Source organism: Anastrepha ludens, chromosome X (genome assembly GCF_028408465.1).
Source record: "Anastrepha ludens isolate Willacy chromosome X, idAnaLude1.1, whole genome shotgun sequence".
NCBI lineage: Eukaryota > Metazoa > Arthropoda > Insecta > Diptera > Tephritidae > Anastrepha > Anastrepha ludens.
Window position 1 is genome coordinate 28132361 of NC_071503.1, and position 22052 is coordinate 28154412.

Genomic DNA, 22052 nt, shown 5'->3' on the forward strand with positions numbered 1-22052 from the left:
TGATATTTAAAATAGAGCAGGAGCCGGAATGAGGGTTCGTAGTTTTTTTTTCTTAGTTTGAATTTGTTTTATTTTTATCTTAGTTTGAATTTTTTTTAATTTAGCTTTATAATTCGTTGAATTTTTTTTTTATTTTTATCTTTTATTGAATTTTTTTAAGTTTACTTTTAAGAATCTTTGAATTTTGAATTTTATAGCATACGAAAAGAAAGAATTTGGAATATGAATACTGTGATTTTGTAAATATCGTCCCCTTAGTATAACAATAGCCTATGTGCTCATAGGCTATTATTTTCTTATTGAATTTTTGGGTTCTCCATCGTCGATTTTATATGTGGTCAAAATTTTGTCAAATTCTAGTTCCACAAAGTGGGTCAAAACGTCAGTCAAAAAATAATAAATATTTACAGACATAACGAGATTTGAGTGAGAACTACTTTCGACAAAAAGTTTGAAATTCATTTTCTCAAAACATCAAAAAATTGATAGGCTATTTTAATACTAAGGGGACGATATGTAAACTTTGTACCTGAATTTTGAAATAATAAAAGAACTACTTGAAGAATGAAAATATTTCCAAATGCATAAATTTACAGTTGGACTTTATATTTGTAAGTATATTTATGTACATAAATTGCATATCTAAAAGTTCGTAAATAAAATTCATAAATAAATAAACATAAATAATAAAATAATTCATTATATAATATATATATTTGTTTCACTTCACATGTCTTTCAATTTTATATGTAGGGTCCGCCAATGGAAAGGTCTATGTCATCTTGGTATGGTAAAGCTCCTTCGTTTATGAAATAATCAGCAAGCCTATCGCGGATATTAAATGCATTTGTTGAGGCTCTCCGAATTGTAGTCCGCATACGTGGTAATGACAATTCACTATTAATTTCTCGTCGCCATTCCCACAATGAACGATGTTGCCTGGTTCTTGTCGATCAACATAATTTTCAAGGCAATACCAACGATTGTGATCGTTTAAAATTATAAAATTGTGTAAAACAATGCAGGCTAGCACTACTTTTTCGCAATTTTTAGGGTCACATTCAATCGTGGTGCGAAGAATTCTACATCGCGCCGTTAATATTCCAAAGCTGTTCTCTATTACTCTACGCGCTCTTGAAAGGCGATAACTAAAAATCCGCTTGGTTCTTGGTAAGTTAAAACCGGGATATGGACGCATCAACGAAAAAATGTGGTAATGGTTGGGGCGATTCCATAGATATACGCGCGGGAGGCGGTAGTGGCAAAGTATTTTGCATCAAGTTCTGTCCAACCGATGAAAGTTGAAAAATGCCTGTAAAATATACATATGTATTAGGTGAAATAACTTATTACATTTAAATTTTATTACCTCCGTCACTCTGACTACCATAACTCCCGATGCTTACTGCAGTGAAAGTATACTTGGCATCACAAACGGCCATCAGAACGATGCTAAAGAATTTTTTGTAGTTGTAATACATCGAACTTGACTTGGCTGGACATTTGATTGCAACATGCTTGCCATCGATTGCACCAACACAATTTGGAATGTTCCATATATCAAAAAAATCCTTCGCAATATCCCTGTACTGGGATTCTGTAGGTTCGCTAACGTAAACTGGAGAAAGTAGCCGCCAGATAACTTCACAAGTTTCCTGTATTATTTTGCGCACAGTCGTTGCACCTAACTTATAACTCCATGCAATGCTCTTCACAGATACACCTTGTGACAAATATCTAAACAACCAATAAGAAATAAATATTAATCGACTTGAACCCTCGCTTTCTCAATGTGCATACAGCAAAAACTGAAGATAGTCTTTCCTCAGGACCAATCCGCTGTTTTGGCTTCTTCAATGAACTGCTCACTAATTTTAAAAGCAGCTCATACACAGGCGGGGACATCCTTGTGTGTGAAAACAATTCATCAGGCTCCAATGTTTTCATTCGGCGGAACACTTGGATTTGATAACCACTAGTGCCCCAATTCATATTTAATGGCCGAACTTTATACCTTCTGCACTTTTTTTGGTCCTTGCATTTTTTATGTAAAATATATAGTTGAAATAAATTAAGAAATAAGTCGCAAATTTCGATGTCTTCTTCATCCATTTGTCACCGATGTATTTTGTAAATATTGTTTGTATGTATGTAACCAACTAAAACAGCTGTTATCTACGGGAAATAGTTTTGCTCAGTTTTGTGCACGGTAAGGGCATGCGGTAAGGAAATTCCGTGCGGGCTTCACTGTTTTCAGCATAAGTTATGTTGATCACCATATCAAGCAGTCCCGTATTCTCCGCAACATGCGTGAGCACAACTGGTGCGCCTACAACTACCACAACAAATTCATCAACAACAACTTGTTCAGCCGTCTTTTAAAATGCTACAACAAAAACAACAGCTGAATCAACAGGACTACTTCTAGCGACCCATTTGTCTGCGTCTGCGCAATCAGCTGCAATAAAAAAGCAACATGTGATTAAAAGAGCACGGAACTCACCTACAAAGGTGTCAGCATCGGCTGCCAGTAACAAAAAAATAAAAGCAACATCAACCCTCAGTCAACTTCTTCTGCAAACAAACTTGCAGGTTTACATAGATGCCGATGATGAAGAAGAACTTGCTCAATCTGCAAACAGTGGGCAAATTAAAGATTCACTGTCACAAAATGTAAATAATGACTAAAAAGGAAAAAAATAAGACTCCACAAATATATGTTAAAGGTGTAGAATGCATAAAAAAATTAAAGAGTGATTTCTAAAAATTTTTGCAAATAATAAAGTTCGCCTTCAAGAAAGAAACTTGCAAATATATATATGTATATATATAAAATATTACACCACATGCTAAAAGAATAAAGTGAAAGAGGGTTTAAAGAGGATTTACAGTGGTCTTACGTAATATCAGAGAATGTTAATGCAATGAGAAGGTGCAAATATTACTGTGAGCTTTTCTTAGTACAATTGAGATTTGAAAGATTTGTAGTAAGGGAATTTAGCACACCGAGTTTATAGACACCTCACTGACTTTTGCCCACATTAGAAACACCACACATTTTTCACCTCAACACACAACACATTTCTCACCTCGACATTAAGCCAATTAAATTTTTACTATTTTCGTATTTTTGAAATAATAAGCGAATACGTAAAATTTATTACATAATTTTTTTTTTCAATTACATTAAAGAAAAACTAATTTAAAAAAAAAAATTTTTAAAAAAAGTTTGCGCCGGGAATTGAAATCGAGTCTAACATGTGGCGAGGTAAAATAGGCGGTGCGTTTATTTCTTCGACTGCTTATTTTTTTACCATTTTGTTACTTTTGAAATGATAAGCGGATACATAAAATTTATTACAAATTTTTTTACGATTACATTAAAAAAAAAAATTTAAAAACGAAAAAAAAAAAATTAGCACCGAGAATTGATGGCGAGTCACGTGGGGAGGATAAATACATTAAACCAATTAAATTTTTACTATTTTCGTATTTTTTGAAATAATAAGCGAATACGTAAAATTTATTACATAATTTTTTTTTTCAACTACATTAAAAAAAAAACGAATTTAAAAAAAAAAAATTAATAAAAAAAAGTTTGCACCGGGAATTGAAATCGAGTCTAACATGTGGCGAGGAAAAATAGGCGGTGCGTTGATTTCTTTCACTGGTTATTTTTTTACCATTTTGTTACTTTTGAAATGATAAGCGGATACATAAAATGTATTACAAATTTTTTTACGATTACATTAAAAAAAAAAAAATTTAAAAACGAAAAAAAAAATTTGCGCCGAGAATTTATGGCGAGTCACGTGGGGAGGACAAATACGCAGAGCGTTTATTTCTGCGCCTGCGTTGTGAACAAAAGGTTTGTGATGTCTACGTAGATATGTACATATGTACATATGTATGCGCGCGACAGGAATAAGTTTTAATAAATTCTGAAAGTAATTCATGAAGTTTTTCATTACATACATTCATAAATGAACGTATACTCTATATGTACATAAATGATGGTACATACATATATGACAATATACATAATATGTATGTATGTACATGTCAATAGGAGGTATTTGCATTCAGAAAAAAAGAACGGCTTAAGATAAATCAACACTTATTTTATGTATAGTGTATGTCAATTTATAGTTTATGTATTCGACAGCATACATATGTATGTATGTATGTACATTTGTATATGAAAAACAATAATGCACAAACGCAAGAACATCATCTTCCTTTCATACATATGTACATATGCATGTATGCCCAATAACCTTGACTTATGTACATATGTACACATGTCACAGCACATCACATTCTTACAAGAAACCAAATACACATACGCACTTCTTCCTAACAAGTGCAAAAACAACTCTGCTCTATGTATGTATACATATATACCCATTTCATGTCCTAGCATATATACATACATATATACGTACTTGCCTTCTAAACTTCCTACAAAATAATTGCATTCATATGTCAAATGGACTTACCAATCAGTAAGATATCAAATAATGAAGTTACTACAGAAATTCATAGATTAAATAACTACAAATCACCTGGATATGACTACATCAATAGCAAAGTAGTTAAGGCTCTTCCTGAAAAAGCTATACAATTCCTAACCATAATATACAATGCTATTCTTAATTTATACCATTATCCCACCCAGTGGAAATGTGCCATTGTGGTCATGGTACCAAAACCCAATAAACCCGAGAATAGTGTCAAGTCTTACCGTCCTATTAGTCTGCTGGTAACATTTTCGAAAGAATATTTTTGCAAAGAATGTTGCCTGTAATTGAGGATCATAACATCATACCTGAACATCAGTTTGGGTTTAGAGTAAGACATGGTACACCAGAGCAGTGCCACAGGGTCGCAAATGTAATTACAGCTGCACTGGAAGAGAAAAAATACTGTTCTGCAGCCTTTTTAGATCTTGAACAAGCATTTGACAGGGTATGGCACCAGGGACTTCTGTTCAAAGTAAAAAAGATATTACCAGCACATTTCTATCTGGTACTTAAATCTTATTTAAGTGACAGACACTTCTATGTAAGGTACGGGGATGCCTCATCTGAAATTTATAACATTAATGCCGGTGTACCCCAAGGTAGTGTCTTAGGTCCTGTCCTTTATACTATATTTACAGCTGATATGCCCAATTCAGAAAAAGTAGAAGTAGCAACTTTTGCTGATGATACAGCATTTATCGCTTATAACGAGTCCCCTGTAGAAGCTTCATATCTTTTGCAAAATCAACTCCAAATTTTGGAGTCTTGGCTTAACAAATGGAAAATAAAAGTTAATTCCGAAAAATCTACACATGTCACTTTTACATTAAGAAAAGAGCAATACCCTGCTGTATTTTTAAATAATAAACAAATTCCCACTAGTGACAGAGTTAAATATTTAGGGATGCATCTTGATCGACGCCTCACGTGGAAAAGTCACATTCAGGCTAAGCAACAACAACTAAAAATTAAAACAACACGTATGCACTGGCTGCTTGGCCGTAACTCTCAACTTAGGCTAGAAAACAAAATACGGATCTACAAAGCTATTCTGAAACCCATTTGGACCTACGGAATACAGCTATGGGGAACTGCTAGCAACTCCAATGTGGAGATCTTGCAACGTTACCAATCGAAAACATTGCGAAGCCTTGTTAATGCCCCTTGGTTTATTACCAATGAATCTATCCATAAGGACTTAGGTATTCCTTTTGTAAAGAATGAAATTCGAAAATATAGTACTAGATATCTGAAACGATTATCTAATCACATAAATCCAGCTGCTATTTGTTTATTAGACACAACCAATAAAACTATACGGTTAAAACGCAATCATATATTAGACTTGCCATTCCTCTAGTATGAATCTACTCAACCTATAAACTTTAAGGTAAAATTAAGTAAGTTAATCTTAAGTGATAATATTAACAAACAATGAATTTAAGCAATCTTGAAGTACTAATTAATTTTAATAATTTAAGAACGAACTGTACAAGTTAATAAGCTGTTGTAATTTCTATGTAGATTTGCACAAAAGCAAAACTACCGCTGCCATTATCTTATAAGATCTAATTTGCTGAATGTCTTATAGTAGATAGATTGCAAATAAAGTAAGTTATAAAAAAAAAAAAAAAAAAATATGTTACTACATCCACGCACGTTCATACATTCATGCATATATGCGCGAGCACAAGCGCTCCCTTCTTGCTTCCGTGTACTTTTGTCTTTCACCAGTCGATATTCCTAATATTGTACTTACAAAAACACAATACTTTGATAGACGCAAAAGCAACAGCAAGCGCAACGCGATGGCCGCTTTACCACCACACATTCTAAAATGTTCTAGAACACAACAAAAACACATACCACACATGCGCATGTCGCCCAAAGCTAAAATCTAAGCCTAGCGACTACAAAAGCAAAATACATTCGTAGACGCAGTCGCAGCGGCCATGATTCTATCAGCGACGGCGCTGAACAATTTAGAACAAAAACAAAAAGTTCATTCATAAGTTCGAGCTCATATTTCAATTTCATTCATAAAACGAGCCACCCATATGCCAAATTTCGCGTCCATTCAAAAATAGTCAATATTGGAATATTTCGCGTGGAATTATTTGCCAATATTTGATAAATCTTAAATTTTTGTCATGTCGAGTGGCCGCGGCTCCGTATGTATGTATGCATAATGCGACTTCCAGCGAATCACACATTGCTGTCCGCAAAGCCGCATATATGTACCTTATGATCAGAAAGTACCGGGAATGTTTAAATTAAACAAAACAGAGTTAAATTTAAGGCAAATCTTTATTATCTCCTTCAAAATATGACCCGTCTGAAGCAACGCACATGTGCCAACGTTTAACCCAGTCCTCCAAACAGCCCCGGTAGGCCGACATGGCCTTCAGCTCCTTCGTTGTATTCTCTTTGATCTCTTTGATCGGTGCGATGGCGCGTTATCATCACGCAAAATCCAAGAATTGTTTGCTCACATTTTCGGCCGTTTGCAATATACAGCATCTCTCAAAGGCTTCAAAACGGATAAATAATATTCTTTATTGACTGCCTGGCCCGATGGAAGGTACTCATGGTGCACTACGCCTTGGCAATCGAAGAAAACAGTCAACATCACCTTCCCGATTCTTTTTGCTCATAGGGTATACATATCCCATCTTTTCACTGACGGACAAGAAGACGGTCGCAGTTGTTGTTTTTTGTATGCATACATTTTGCGTTCGTTGAAGGTTTGTATATATTTATATATATTTATATACATATGCGTGTATGCGCGTTGCGTAATTATATGCATATGTATGTGTGTTTGCGCGTTTGCCCAGCAAAACCTGCGTGACCGAAACTCTAACACAATGTTTTTATTTGTTACAAACACATATGCACGCAGGTTTTGCTGCCCAGCAAGAAGAGTGCCGGTCACGTGACCGGTCACGTTACCGGGACGCGTGACCGTTAAACGGTCACTAGCCCCGCCCCTTTGCAATCACTTTGTTAAAAGCGTTGGGAAAATCGTGCCAAAAATTTTGTGTACGTGTGATTTTTTATCCCTTTCATACATATGGATTCGTTTGCCAGTGCCAGTTTCATATAAACGTAGCGACGAACAAAATAACTTTTAGGCCAGCGCCGGCAGCACAGCGCGATAGCCTAGCGGCTAGCAATGTGGGCTTCCGATCCAAAATCCTTGGTTCGAATCACAAAAAAAAAATTTTTTTATACATTTATTTTATTTTGTTTTATGATATGTTTATGAGGAGAATTTTTTCATGGCAGAAATACACTCGGTGTTTGCAAAGCGACCGCTATTAGAAAAATGTTTTTATTAATTTTGCTTTCACCGAGATTCGAACTGACGTTCTCTGTGTGAATTCTGAATAGTAGTCAAGCACCAACCCATTCGGCTACGGCGCTTATTTACTTTGATTGATGCAAAAATGAGTAAAAGTATTTGAATGAATTTTGCTTACTGCTTACACATTTGCCAAAGGTTGACAATTTGATTCTCGGCCTACTTTGATATCAAAAAGAGAGAAAAGATATCTTTCTGACTTATTGCTTTGACAGCCATTTAACGTTTTCTTTTGTTCTATTTCTATTGATGCAAAATTGAGAAAAAATATATGAATAAAGTTTGCTTACTGCTTACACATTTGCCAAAGGTGACGGAGAATCAAAAAAAAAAGTCGATTTCCAAACAAATACGAGTGCATATGTGTTAGTAACAAATAAAAAAGTGTAATTGTGTGAGAGTTTCGGTCACCAGTCAAAGTAAACAAACGCCGTAGCCGAATGGGTTGGTGCGTGACTACTATTCAGAATTCACAGAGAGAACGTCAGTTCGAATCTCGGTGAAAGCAAAATTAATAAAAACATTTTTCTAATAGCGGTCGCCCATCAGCAGGCAATGGCAAAACACCGAGTGTATTTCTGCCATGAAAAAATTCTCCTCATAAACATATCATAAAACAAAATAAAATAAATGTATAAAAAAATTTTTTTTTTGTGATTCGAACCAAGGATTTTGGATCGGAAGCCCACATTGCTAGCCGCTAGGCTATCGCGCTGTGCTGCCGGCGCTGGCCTAAAAGTTATTTTGTTCGTCGCTACGTTTATATGAAACTGGCACTGGCAAACGAATCCATATGTATGAAAGGGATAAAAAATCACACCTGGATTAAATACGTGCCAAAAAAAAAACGAATAATTCCGCCGACTTTAGCTTCTGCACCACAAACTAACTGCCGCGCGGCCTTCTTATTCGCTAATTTATTCGCTTCGATTTCCTTAGTAGTGTGCCGAAAAATCTTATGAACTTCCTCAGTAGTTTGGTAAACGCAGAAAATATCTGAATTCCTGTCCTAGCGTGGTAAGTAAATATAGAAACCCTCCACTCGCGTCACTTGCGTGGTAAATATCTGCAATTCCCCACTCGTGAGCAAAGTTGAATTTGAAATTACCTTAGTTTGAATCTACAAATTAGTACTCGAAAAAAGCTGATTTAACATTTGCTCCTTCTCATTGCATTAACATTCTCTGGTAATATGCACCACTTTACAGACCAAGAAGAAATTAAAAAAGGCCAGCCGCACTATATGCGCATATTTGACGTGAAACTTCTTAATTTCTGGATTAAATTTAAATATTTTAAGGAGGATTGAAATGATTTTTTATAAAATTACATACAATAATAGTGGATAATATTACAATTCATTTATTTCTGAAATTTGTAGGTTAGTCGCTGCTTCATTAGCCGGTACATTTTGTATTGATGGTGCAATAGCAGCAGTGGTTACAATCGGTTTGTGATAACTGAAATAGGATATATATGTTCTTGACTCGATTGTGTCGATATAGCGAGAAAATATGGCGTCTATCGTTGTTCCTGATTTTTTTGTTGAAATATAGCGGTCAGTAAATTCAGTTGATGCTCCAAAAATTCTTTTAATTTCATGGAAGTGTCCGATGCAAAACTTACACTGAAATCTCCAGTTAATATTAGAGGTTTCAGATCGTCACGTTGAGGAAGAAGTTTACCACCATCACGAGTGTATCTTAATAACAAACCACGTAAAAATGCGACAATGTCGTTGATATGTAAATTCGGAGTTATGTAGACACCCACAATATCTAATTTTTGTCCATTTATCGCACGGCACACAGAAATACAAATATCACTGACATCTTCTGCTATAGCTGCATTTGATGTTGACTGCACAGCGGTAAATTGTAAGTGTGGTGTGAGGACATTCACGGTATCATTTTTGTTGTGGGGGATAGCGACTCCTCCGGATCGAACATTACTTCCTTTACACTGGATGATGCAGTTAAAATTCGGTAAACTGATTTCCTCGCCTTCACGCAACCAAGTCTCATGAAAAACTATCACATTGCACTTTTCCCTAACTGGATTCAATACATCAGCACGTAGACTTTGACAATTAAAACAGTATATCGACAATCTTTCTCTTTCTTTTATAAACTGAATCATTTGTTGATCAAAAGTTTCCAAACAATTCATCGACAGTCTTAGAAATTCTGCTTGCAATGATATCATTGTTGTTGATGGTCTCCGGCCATGGTAGAATCTCAAATCAACCTTGCGTGCAATTATTAACAATCCATCAATGGAAGTAACACGTGACAGTGCGACATACCTTCCGACATACCGACAACGGCCCGCGGATGACATATGGCAAAAATAAATTTTGTGTTTTTTGGTAGGACTGTTATAAGCTTACATCGCAAATTTCAGCGTGATATGTCACATAGTTTTTTTTCTGTGCTACTGTAAACAAGTCAAGCTCGAGTGTGTTCTTCGAATTTAACGAGGGAAATTCAAGTTGAACAAAGAATTTGTTTGAAATTTTGTTATTCCAACAAATCGCAAAATCGGTTAACGCTGAATATTATTTAGACGTTTTAATGCGTTTGCGCTAGAACATTCGTCTTAAAAGGAAGGAATTGTGGGACAACAAGTCATAGTTCTTGCATCACAATAATGCACCAGCTCACACATCACGTCTTGTTCGCGATTATTTGAACAAAAATAATGTTAATATCGTTCCGCAAGCACCGTATTCGCCTGATATGGCTCCATGTGACTTTATCCTGTTTCCCAAGCTCAAGTTGCCGCTCCGAGGAAAACATTTTGAGCCAATTGAAGTCATAAAAGAGAATCCGAAGAACACACTCGAGCTTGACTTGTTTACAGTAGCACAGAAAACAAACTATGTGACATATCACGCTAGCTATTTTTTTGCCAACGGTCGTGCGAAGTAGTCGTTGTGTTTTCGACTGCGTGAATTTTGCAAAATTAATGTTGTAATAGGTGAAAAAATATCGCAATAATATAAACAAATCGTTAAAATAACAGACGGGTGCGAAATCGTGTAAAAAATTCTAAGATACCTTAAAAACCCACAATAAGATACTTGATAAACCCATAAATTATGGCAGTTGCCATACGATGGGGTGAAAGTGTTACAAATACAATTTGTGTTAAAGAGAACTGAAAACAGGGTGAAGAAAAGGGATCGAAATTCCTTAAGAGAATAATAAAAACTACAATAGCAAGCACTGCATTTGTAGGAGTGTGAAACTGCAAACGAATACCAGTACATAACAAGCACTTAAAATCACGACATTTATTTTTAGTGGAAAATTTACGTTAATAAAGCAAACAAAAGCAAACTGTAAAGAAAAAATTTACAATAAACAAAACTCCGCTATCGCGAGTGTAAACAAATCTCGTGTGGCTGACAACCAGCTGTCACCGTTGACTGCATTATCGACGCTACGAAAAGAGTGTTACCATACGGCCTATACCGAGGTGAAATGGGTTCTCCACCAAAGGGTGGTGGGCCCAATCATTCCAACCCAAACAGTGAAGTGCGTAATAAAGACCTAATGCAAAAAATTGTTGAATTAGAAAAATTATGCTCTGCTCTACAAAATGAGATATCCCATCTTAAAATAGAAAACGGCAAACTTAAATCTGCTATATGCGCTGATGATAATAAAACTGATTTAAACATTACAAAAAAAACATGTGTTGAAGTTTATGAAACTGATGAAGAAGAGCTTGCTAGAGAAACCGACTGGATCCTAAAGAAAAAAAGGCCATCCAAAAAACGTAAAGCTGAATCTTCTCCTGAAGCTGTAACACCATCAAAATCTGCAAGTAGTGCTAATGATTCAACAAAACCAACAAAAACGGAACAAGTTAATAAAATACCCCGTCCTCCTCCAATAATTATCAATGGTAATAATGATTTTAAAAAACTTCATAGTCAACTTATTACCACAATAAAAAATAAATTTTTCATTAAACTTTTAAACAACGATGCATGCAAAGTGATAACGTTCGATTCGTATGACTATCGGTCTGTAACAAAATTGTTGTCAAATGAAAATATTCCTTGGCACAGCTATGAGAATAAGCAAAATAGACCTATTAAGGTAATAATTAAAAATCTGCACCATTCCTGCGACAGCGATTTAATAGTGAATGACTTAAAATCACAAGGGCTAAATGCTTTAAGCGCCATAAACAAACTCAAGTGGAAAACAAAGGAACCACTTGAAATGTTTCTCATCACCTTCGATCCGTCTGAAGATGTGAAAAAAATTTACGGAATTCAAAATATATTGAACACCATAGTAAAAGTTGAACCTGTCAAATCTACAAATCTGATACCGCAGTGTAAAAATTGCCAATATTTTGGCCATACTAAAAACTTTTGCGGGAAACCCTCACGATGCGTCAAATGTGCAGGTAAGCATGCCACCATTGATTGCAAAAAAACTGAGCTAGAAAGCCCAAAGTGTTGTAACTGCGGAGAGTCCCACCCTGCAAATTACAGAGGCTGTATAGTGGCGAAAGAACTCCAAAAGATTAGAACGCAAATGCGATCCCAAAATTCAAAACCAGTAAACAGTACAAACAAACAACACACAATCCCAAAACGTGCTACAACTACTACAAGTCTTACAAATAATCGGACAAAAATCCCTATAATAAATAAACCGGCTACATACGCACAAATTACCAAAAATTTATTAACGAACGAACCTATTGTGCAAACTTCCCTTACAGGTATATTAAGCAAATTAAATGAACAAGGCCAAATCTTCAAATCAATTGAAAAACGCTTGTGTGCCCTTGAACAAAACATGCAATTTTTTGACTATGAATAAAACACTAAAAATAATATTATGGAATGCCAACGGTCTAGCTAAACACCAAACAGAGCTAGAATTTCTGCTAAACAACGACGAAATTGACGTCTGCCTAATAGCTGAAACACACTTCACAAGACATTCATATTTGAATTTTAAACATTATTCCCTATACCATACTATTCACCCCAACAATTGTGCAAGAGGTGGCAGCGCCGTTCTCATAAAAAATAATATAACCCACCACTTGGAAGACCAACTCAGCGCCGAGGAATTTCAAACAACTTCCGTTTCTGTCAAGGCCTTCGAGCAACAAATATTACTAACAGCTTTATACAGCCCACCCAGACATCAACTAAAATCTGAAGATTACGTATCTCTCATCGAAAGATACAAAGGACGTTTTATTATAGGAGGCGATTTCAACGCTAAGCACGTACAAAAGGGCGCGAAATGTTTAAAGCCATAAGACAAAGAGGTTGCGAAATAATTTCAAGTGGCAAGCCAACATATTGGCCTACAGACACCAACAAAGTACCTGATTTGATTGACTTTTTTGTCTTCAAAAATATTCCCGCAAACCATCTTTCTATTTCTGAAGGCTTCGATCTGAACTCTGACCACTCACCGATCCTTTTAGAAATATCAGGGAATGCGGTACTAAATAAAACGTCTCCTCGTCTATTTAATAACTTCACCGACTGGCAGTACTTGCAACTGCAATTACAAGCTGTAGTTGTAGACACCGACCGTATCGTGACTGTTGATGATCTTGATGATGCCGTGCTTCAGTTCACGCAAATAATTCAAAACGCAGCTTGGAACAGTACGCCCCAGCAAGTTGTTACATCAAACAAGAAAAAATACCCATCATATATCAAGTTGCTGATAAATAAAAAACGAAAACTTAGACGTCGTTGGCAGCAAACCAGATATCCTGAGGACAAATTGAAACTCAACCAAACAACAAAACAACTACACGTTCAAATTCAGACATTCAAAAATGATAATTTCAATCGATTTCTTAAGAGCCTCACATCTGATAAATCCACAGACTACTCTTTATGGAAGGCAGCAAAGTCATTTAACCGACCGATAAAACACATAGCATCCATGAAAATAAACGACACCCAATGGGCAAAATCCAATGAGCAAAAAGCAAATTTATTTGCAAAGAATCTTTGTAAAACCTTCTGTGCCAATGATGGATCTGAAGATATTGACATCTCGTCAAATTGGATTGAAAGCGATGTCAGCATTGAGCCAGTTAGTAACGAAGAAGTAATGAGCGAAATTTTCAAAATGAAAACGAAAAAAACGCCTGGTTTTGACCTCATAACTGCAGAAATTCTTCATGTTCCTATGTACTGGAAGACAGCACAAGTAATTATGATTCTGAAAGCCGGAAAATCGCCAAATGATGTGTCTTCATACCGACCTATTTCTCTGCTACCAATGCTGTCCAAACTTTTTGAACGACTGTTACTGACTCGAATGTTGCCTATTATAGAAAACAAGAGAGTTATTCCAACGCACCAATTTGGCTTTCGAAAAAATCACTCCACTATCGAGCAAGTTCACAGGGTTGTTAGAACCATAAAGTGTGCGATAGAGGAAAACAAAGTTTGCGCAGCGGTGTTCCTTGACGTCTCGCAGGCGTCTGACAAAGTTTGGCATACGGGCTTACTCCACAAATTAAAATTAATTTTGCCCAGGAATTATTGCGAAATCCTTTCTTCCTACCTTGATGGCAGATACTTTCGTGTCAGACTTGACAACGCCTATTCATCATTGCAAAAAGCACGCGCGGGGGTACCTCAAGGAAGCATCCTAGGCCCTCTCTTGTACCTCTTGTGTACGTATGACTTACCGGTTCACGAGCAACACGTTACCGCAACCTTTGCAGATGACACGGCTATCCTAGCAGTTGGAGAAGTGATAGAGACTACAACGACAAAATTACAATCAGCGGTGAGTTCTATTGCAACATGGGCAAAAAATGGCTTATCAAATTAAATAATTCCAAATCAGTTCACATTGTATTCGGCCTGAAATAAACAATTTACAAGCCAGTCTACATAAACAGCGTAAATATACCGTACGTCAACGAGGCAAAATATCTTGGTATAACCCTTGATGCTAAACTGCGTTGGAAGGCGCATGTCAAGAAAAAGCGTGCAGAGCTGGAATTAAAAACAAAAAACCTTCTTTATCTTATTGGCAGACACTCTATTCTGTCAACGAACAACAAACTACTGCTATATAATCAAATACTCAAACCGGTCTGGACGTACGGCATTCAGCTATGGGGATGCTCAAGCGAATCTTGCATGACTATTATCCAACGATTCCAAAATAAAGTGTTGTGCAACATCGTCAATACTCCATACTATGTGAGAAATCTCGACCTCCATCGTGATCTTGGTATCTTACCCATCACTGACGTGGCGAAAAAGTACGCCATGGCTCACAGACAACGTTTAAGTACACATGTCAACGCTGAAGCATTGGCTTTGCTTCAGCCAAATACTCATCGTCGGCGGCTCAAGCGTGAAACAGTTTTAGACCAGATGGGCACCCAGTAGCAGCTGTACCTTATATATTTATACATTCATAATAAATTTATGAATATTGAGGCATCTTAGTTTTCTCCTTTTTTAATATATATGTTCAATAAAAATTGCTCGTTAGTATCTTTATTTTCGTCAGCACTAATGCAAAAACCCGATTAGCTTGCCTCATCACTTCATCTAGTTGGTAAAACTTATTATAATTATACCCCTCATGAACGGTGACTCTCTACTGGATCAGATCTGCGTCTGCATAAGTTGTCCCAACTCACAAGGCTCTTTATATCTACTTGCCTCGTATTTGCCGCCTGAAAGTTCATACGAGCTGCACAAAGCGCATGTTGACAACATAATATATCTAGCCTCAAATAATCTAAATGACAATCATGTATGTGTATCAGGTGATTTCAACTTAAGTAAGATAAATTGGTGTACTAGTGTCTCTAACTCTATTCTCACACCAAATAATGTTACTGCAAATCATGAATTATATTTGATTGATAATATTCTTAAATTTAATTTATTTCAAATTAATAATTTTGTTAATGCTCTGAATAGAATCTTGGACCTCATATTTGTAAGTAATAACATAAACTAAGATCAGTGAATGTTTGAATCCCATAACTCCTAAAGATAAGCAACATTTATCCTTAGTTGTCAAACTCGACTTTTACTGTTTTGATACTATTCCGTCTGATGCCAGGTTATCATTCAATTATTCATTATGCGATTTTGTCAATTTCAATGACTTATTACTGGACATTAATTGGGATAATTTATTTGCTGAACTTGACACATCTAGTAGTTTTTCTGCTTTTAAGTCCATTTTGTCTAAACTCTGCTTAGATAACATTCCGCTCAGAAAGAAAAATCCCTATAAATTGCCCTGGTATTCTAAGTCTTTGAAAAAGCTTAAAAATCTTAAAAATAATTATTTCAAGATGTTTAAATCTACAAAGAATCATTTGTACTTCGTTAAATATAAGCAAGCGTTAAAAGATTTCAACGATTTAAATAAATCTCTCTGTAACAGCTATATTAACAATATAGAGTTAAAACATTAAAGCAAATCCCAAAATCTTCTGGAAATACATAAAATCTAGAAGGAGTAGTGATGCTGATGGACTTTCAGCAGTTTTGATAAAAAATTGTCCGGCCTTCGTCTATCCCCTGAAAATTATTTTCAACAAATCTTTATCGTCGGGGTGTTTCATTGACGCATGGAAACTCTCTTTCATTACGCCCTTCTTTAAGAGTGGCAATAAAAATGACATTAGAAATTATAGGCCTATCTCTAAGCTGTCAACTATTTCCAAAATTATTGAGCACGCGGTCTATGCAAAGCTGAGTTTTGCCGTTAAATCTTTAATTTGCCCTAATCAGCATGGGCTTATTGCTAACAGATCTACAGTATCTAATCTGGCCGTTTTTAGTGAATACTGCATTGATTCTTTCTCCGCTGGCTTCCAGGTCGACTGTATTTACACCGACTTTTCGAAAGCCTTCGACAAAGTTTCTCATAGAGTCTTAGTTAAAAAATTAGCTAGTCTTGGCTTTCATTCTACATATCTGCAATGGATAAACTCTTATTTGAGCAATAGACACTGTGTTGTAACAATTGATGGTATTTCATCTACCTCCTTTGCTGCCACCTCAGGTGTTCCGCAAATAAGTATCTTGGGACCGCTTTTATTTGTGTTATTTATTAATGACATCAAAAGTTGTTTCACATTTGCTAAATTTTTGCTTTATGCTGATGACCTTAAGATCTTCACATCGATCAAGACGCAAGAGGATGCCATTAACTTCAAGCCGATATGAATAGGCTTTACTTGTGGTGCCAGAATTCACGACTTTCGCTGAACTTATCTAAGTGCTTCCAAATATCTTACTCGAAAACATCTAACATTTTGTGCACTAAGTACAGGATCTCGGCATGTGTTCTGCAGTGTGTTAGCGAGTTTAAGGACCTTGGAGTCATCTTCGATAACAAATTTTCTTTTAGTAGCCATATAAATTATATCACTTCTAAATCTTTTTCGATGTTGGGCTTCGTCAGACGGAACGCCACTAAGTTCTCTGATCCCTATACCATTAAGTTACTCTATACATCTTTTGTTAGATCTCATTTAGAATATGCTGCTTTTATTTGGAGATCTTGTAGTCAGCAAGCTATCAATAGAATCAAATATGCCCTTCGGTCTCTGAATTTTATTGATACCATGCCATCATATTCTGCTCGTCTCATGCTTATATGTCTCAAGTCTTTAGAGATTCATAGATCTATACTGTGTCTGTCTTTTACTCATAATATTATTACTGGAGTAATTGATTGTCCCTACTTGTTGGAAAGGATTCGATTTAATGTTCCCCAGCGATCTCTTAGGAACTTCTACCCTTATTATGGGGGAAACTTTAAAACTACGTATGCCAGTAATGCTCCCATTACTCGTGCTTTACGGGAATTAAATGCCGTTTATAATGATGTTCTTCTTGATATCTCGCTTTCAAGAACAGCATTTTTAAATCTTTTGAATTCTATATTATAGTTAGTTAGTAGCTAGTATAGTTTTTAAATACATGTAATATATTTGTAGTTTAATCTAAGCAACTTTTGTATCATATTCTGTAAGGATCGTAATTCATAGGCTTAAATAAATAAATAAATAAATAAAAACTTAACTCCTTGCCACAGTGGTACGTGGATTCTTTGCTTTACTTCTTTTTAAATCGGAATAGCTCTAACTTTAGGCAATTGTCGAAAGTCTCCTATCAAGATCATGTCCAATTCTCCAAAGTTTGTATTATAATTACCAGTTATTTGCTTCAGGTGTGCATCAATACTTCCCAGTGATTCCGCAATGATCATGCTGACTTCATCAATGATTAAAACTTTGACGTATTTGAATAAAGCTCAATATTGATAAACGTCTTCAGTATACAATTGATAAAGATTGGACAAAGAAATTTTCAGAGCTGTATGTACTGTAGTGCCGTCAATTGCTATTGCTGCTTTTCCAGTGGAAGCACAAGTAATGTAAGCAATGCAGATCCCATCGTTGTTTCTTTAGCGATTGTATATTTCCATAACTAATTTTATTACAAAAGTTTTGCCACATCCTGCCGGCCCGGCTAGAAATATATGAAATGGAGAATTGTTCAATGACAGAGTATGTGATATTACGTGTCGTAATAATTCACCTTGTTTTTTATTCCCATTCTCATTAATTCGTAAAACTGAGGAGTCGACATCAGATTTTCTCTTTTCTTTGCGATTGGCCCAAGTCTGTTCAATGTAGCCAGAGTAATGTCTGCATTCATATCAGCACGTGGATCATTATATAACTGGTGAAATGGATTATCATCAGGACAACGATCCGCAGCAACTTCAACCTCAGTCGGGTTTTCTAACTCATCTTCACGAGATAAAGCTCGAAAAATTTCCATTGTTCTTTGTGTATCTAAATTAGATTCAAATTCTTTGCGATGATTAAGAATTAAATCTTCATTGTCATTGTATAGGGTGAACGTGAGAAGTGTTACCTATTCAAAACACCATAACTTTTTTGTGTGAAATTAGTTTTTATTGATTTCAAAGACAAAATTGTTCAAAAATGTTTACAATTTTAACATATATTCACTTTAGCTCGATATGGCCACCTTCTGCCTTGAATATAGCCTTCAAAAGGTCAAAAAATGTGTTGAATGCTGCTCGAATGTGATCTTGAGGTATTTTGGCCCATTCTCGTATAATCGCTTGGGATAGACCATATGGATTTGCGTCTAGCCCATCGGATTTACGTCTGGCGAACTCGAAAGCCATTGTGTGGACGAAATGAAGTGTGGAACATGAGTTTTTAACCATTCTTTCTTCACAAGAGCTTTATGAGACGGCGCCGAGTCCTACGACCGAAACCATTACTTGCGATGGGAAATGGCTTCGAGTGGCCATACGTAGGCTCGAATTCTCATATGAGCGTTCGGTCAAGCAAACACGATCGTTTTGAGTGTTTCTGAACTGCTCAATCGGGAAATTTTTTTCATCAGAAAACACAATGTTAGGAAATTCGCCACGTTCGTGCAAGCGCAATAACTCTTTTGCTCTTTCGCACCGAACTTTTTTGGCTGGGGTGAAAGATCATGTGCTTTTTGAAACTTGTAAGCCTTGAACTTGAGCTCATTTTTCAATATGCGTCGAATGCTCCTCCATAGCGTTTTGCAATGCTACCAATATCATTGTAACGTTTTATAGGTCAGTGATAAATTTAATATCCATACTCGATTTTAAAACGTGGAACAAGAATGGATTCAATAAATTATTACATTTTTCATGAGGTTGGCGTTTGATGAAGACTCTGGGGCGTTTGATTCCTGCACGAAGTACGTTTTCCCAAAATGATCGTGGATACTTTTGTAATGTTTGTAATACCTTTGCTTGAAAGCCAGGTTCTTCTTTAAACATCGGCGTCAGAATACTTGTATTTCTACATGGCATAAATGGTGCTTCAAATCGACACTGTTGAGGTCTATTGGAAACGATTTTCTTGTAACACGTGAACGTGTGCTTATGCTTCTGAAGTTTTATGTTTGTTGATGCCTCACTTGATGAAACTGATATAAGTTGATCAATTAATGCAACTGCTTCGGTTTTATTATCACGTAACGCATCAGACGGAGCATTTGCCAGCCACAACAAAATATGAGCGTGGGGGCTACCACGATGCTGGAATTCAATTCTTTTAAAATAATTTAGAATATAGTTTTTTCCAAAAGGACTGCATTTTTTGGATGCGAAGATTGTTCTTAACACATTCACTAATTTCTTGAAGTAAACTGCACATCTAACTGCATCTTCATTAACTAGTGTTGTTTTTTTCAATGTAGTTTTTTCAGCGGGAGTCTGATCAGAAATTTCCCTTCCATATTTTAACTTATATCATTTTCATTCGAGCTCATAGTGAGACAAATTGTAGGTTTTCCCAATTGTCTGATCATTGCGAAAAGATCTTTTTTTGATTGGACCAATACCATGCAGAATTGGAAATAGACCGTAGAAATGAGAGATTTTGTTCAATACAATTGTTTATGTACTCTTCGTCTTCAATTGGCTGCCGGGTAACTTTAATGTCTTTGCCCATATGTTTAAATGCCACTGTGAGGGAATCGCGCACACGAAGACTCATAATTTTCATCGCCATATATAATAAATGGTATGGTGTTTTAGCACGTCCATCTGATCTACGCAGCTCACTCGATGCTATCGAAAATGGCATTACTCGAACTTCTTCTCGGAAAGTTCTAAATTGACCCAAGTAGATCGCTGGAAATGACAGTTCTTCGGCATACTCATCGAATAGTAGACTGTTTGGAAGATTTTGTTCACCTGGTGCAATGCGAAGATACTGATCTTCATTCCACAGAAGTATTTGTTGTTGAGCATTAAGAGATTCATCTATAGGAATAAGTTCACGAGACGTATTTGAGGCGTAATTTGTTCCCCATTGAAGAAGGCTTCATCAATAATTATTCCGTACATACGATAAAGTGGAGAAGATATTAGATAAAGCAACCAAGCTTTTATTGTGCGTTTATTTACCATTCCGTGCAGATAGCTTGTTCGATGAATTTTTCTGCGTTTGATGTTTACATTTATGCAATGATCATCATCGATGTTTCGTGGGAGATTTTTATTCATGGTATTCACACAAACTGGCACATTTATAATTTGTCCAGAGATACCACATTGACCATTAAAGTGACGCAATCTCCTGATCTACATAAAGGGAATCCGAGGCGATATAAATCTCTTTGATATTATATCGCGCGGTGGTAGATGATCCGGAATGTCAGAAAATTTAAATCCGTTATACACTGACATAGCTGGAATGTTCTCCTTATTCAAAGAAGAGAAATACGTATTACAAGCCAAAATATCCTCCATAGAAATATTTGGCAAAATAGTGTGTAAAATTTCCTGGTGTGCATCTACTGGTGGTTTTAAATCTGCTTTGAACCATAATCTATCGCAAATTGTGCAAACATAGCCAAATCCATTTGTAAATTTATTCATAAATTCCTGGTGAGCTTCATAATGTTGAAGATAAGCACTATATGTGTCTTGCTCATTTACATCAATGGGAACATGTGGTATAGTTGATTCTTGAAGTGCGGCTGAAGTGGCGGGAGGATCACACTCTATTTCTAATGTTTGAGATTGTAACACTTCAGCAAAATCAACTTGTATATCACTCACATTCGAAGACACATTCACAATAACTGGAGAAACAACTGGTATTTGGGCGACAATATAATTGGCATCTTCCAGCATCTTTTTTCTCTGTCTATATTCACGATACCGCTGAGCGACTGATTTCCTCGTCTTTGTGGATGTAGTTGAGGTCAGATTCATTGGACTTTGCGATGAATTGACCTGATGTACGCCGGCTTGAACGACAATTATTCTTCCCTCAGAATTTTCAACAAGAACAAGAGTCTGCTCAGCCACTATTTAGAAAAATTTATGAATACATACATACCTGTTCGAACTGGAAATTAATTTGCAAATTTTTACTTCACTTTCACTGAATATATTTTTAAATATTAAATATTATTTAATAATAATAATAATTTTGATGATGTGGACTACACAAATCCGCGTCATTTTCTACGTGTCTAGGCGTTTGCGTCTCCTCGCACCTGTAATATCACGCGCATGCGCGAGTTTACGGATGTCACCATATGGCATGGGCTGTAGGCTGCAGTGTGT

At 36.0% G+C, this 22052-nt stretch overlaps 1 pseudogene; it reads right to left on the reverse strand.

Moving 5' to 3' along the window:
- Nucleotides 1–743: 743 nt before the first annotated feature.
- Nucleotides 744–21614, reverse strand: LOC128869856 (uncharacterized; annotated as a pseudogene).
- Nucleotides 21615–22052: the final 438 nt, after the last annotated feature.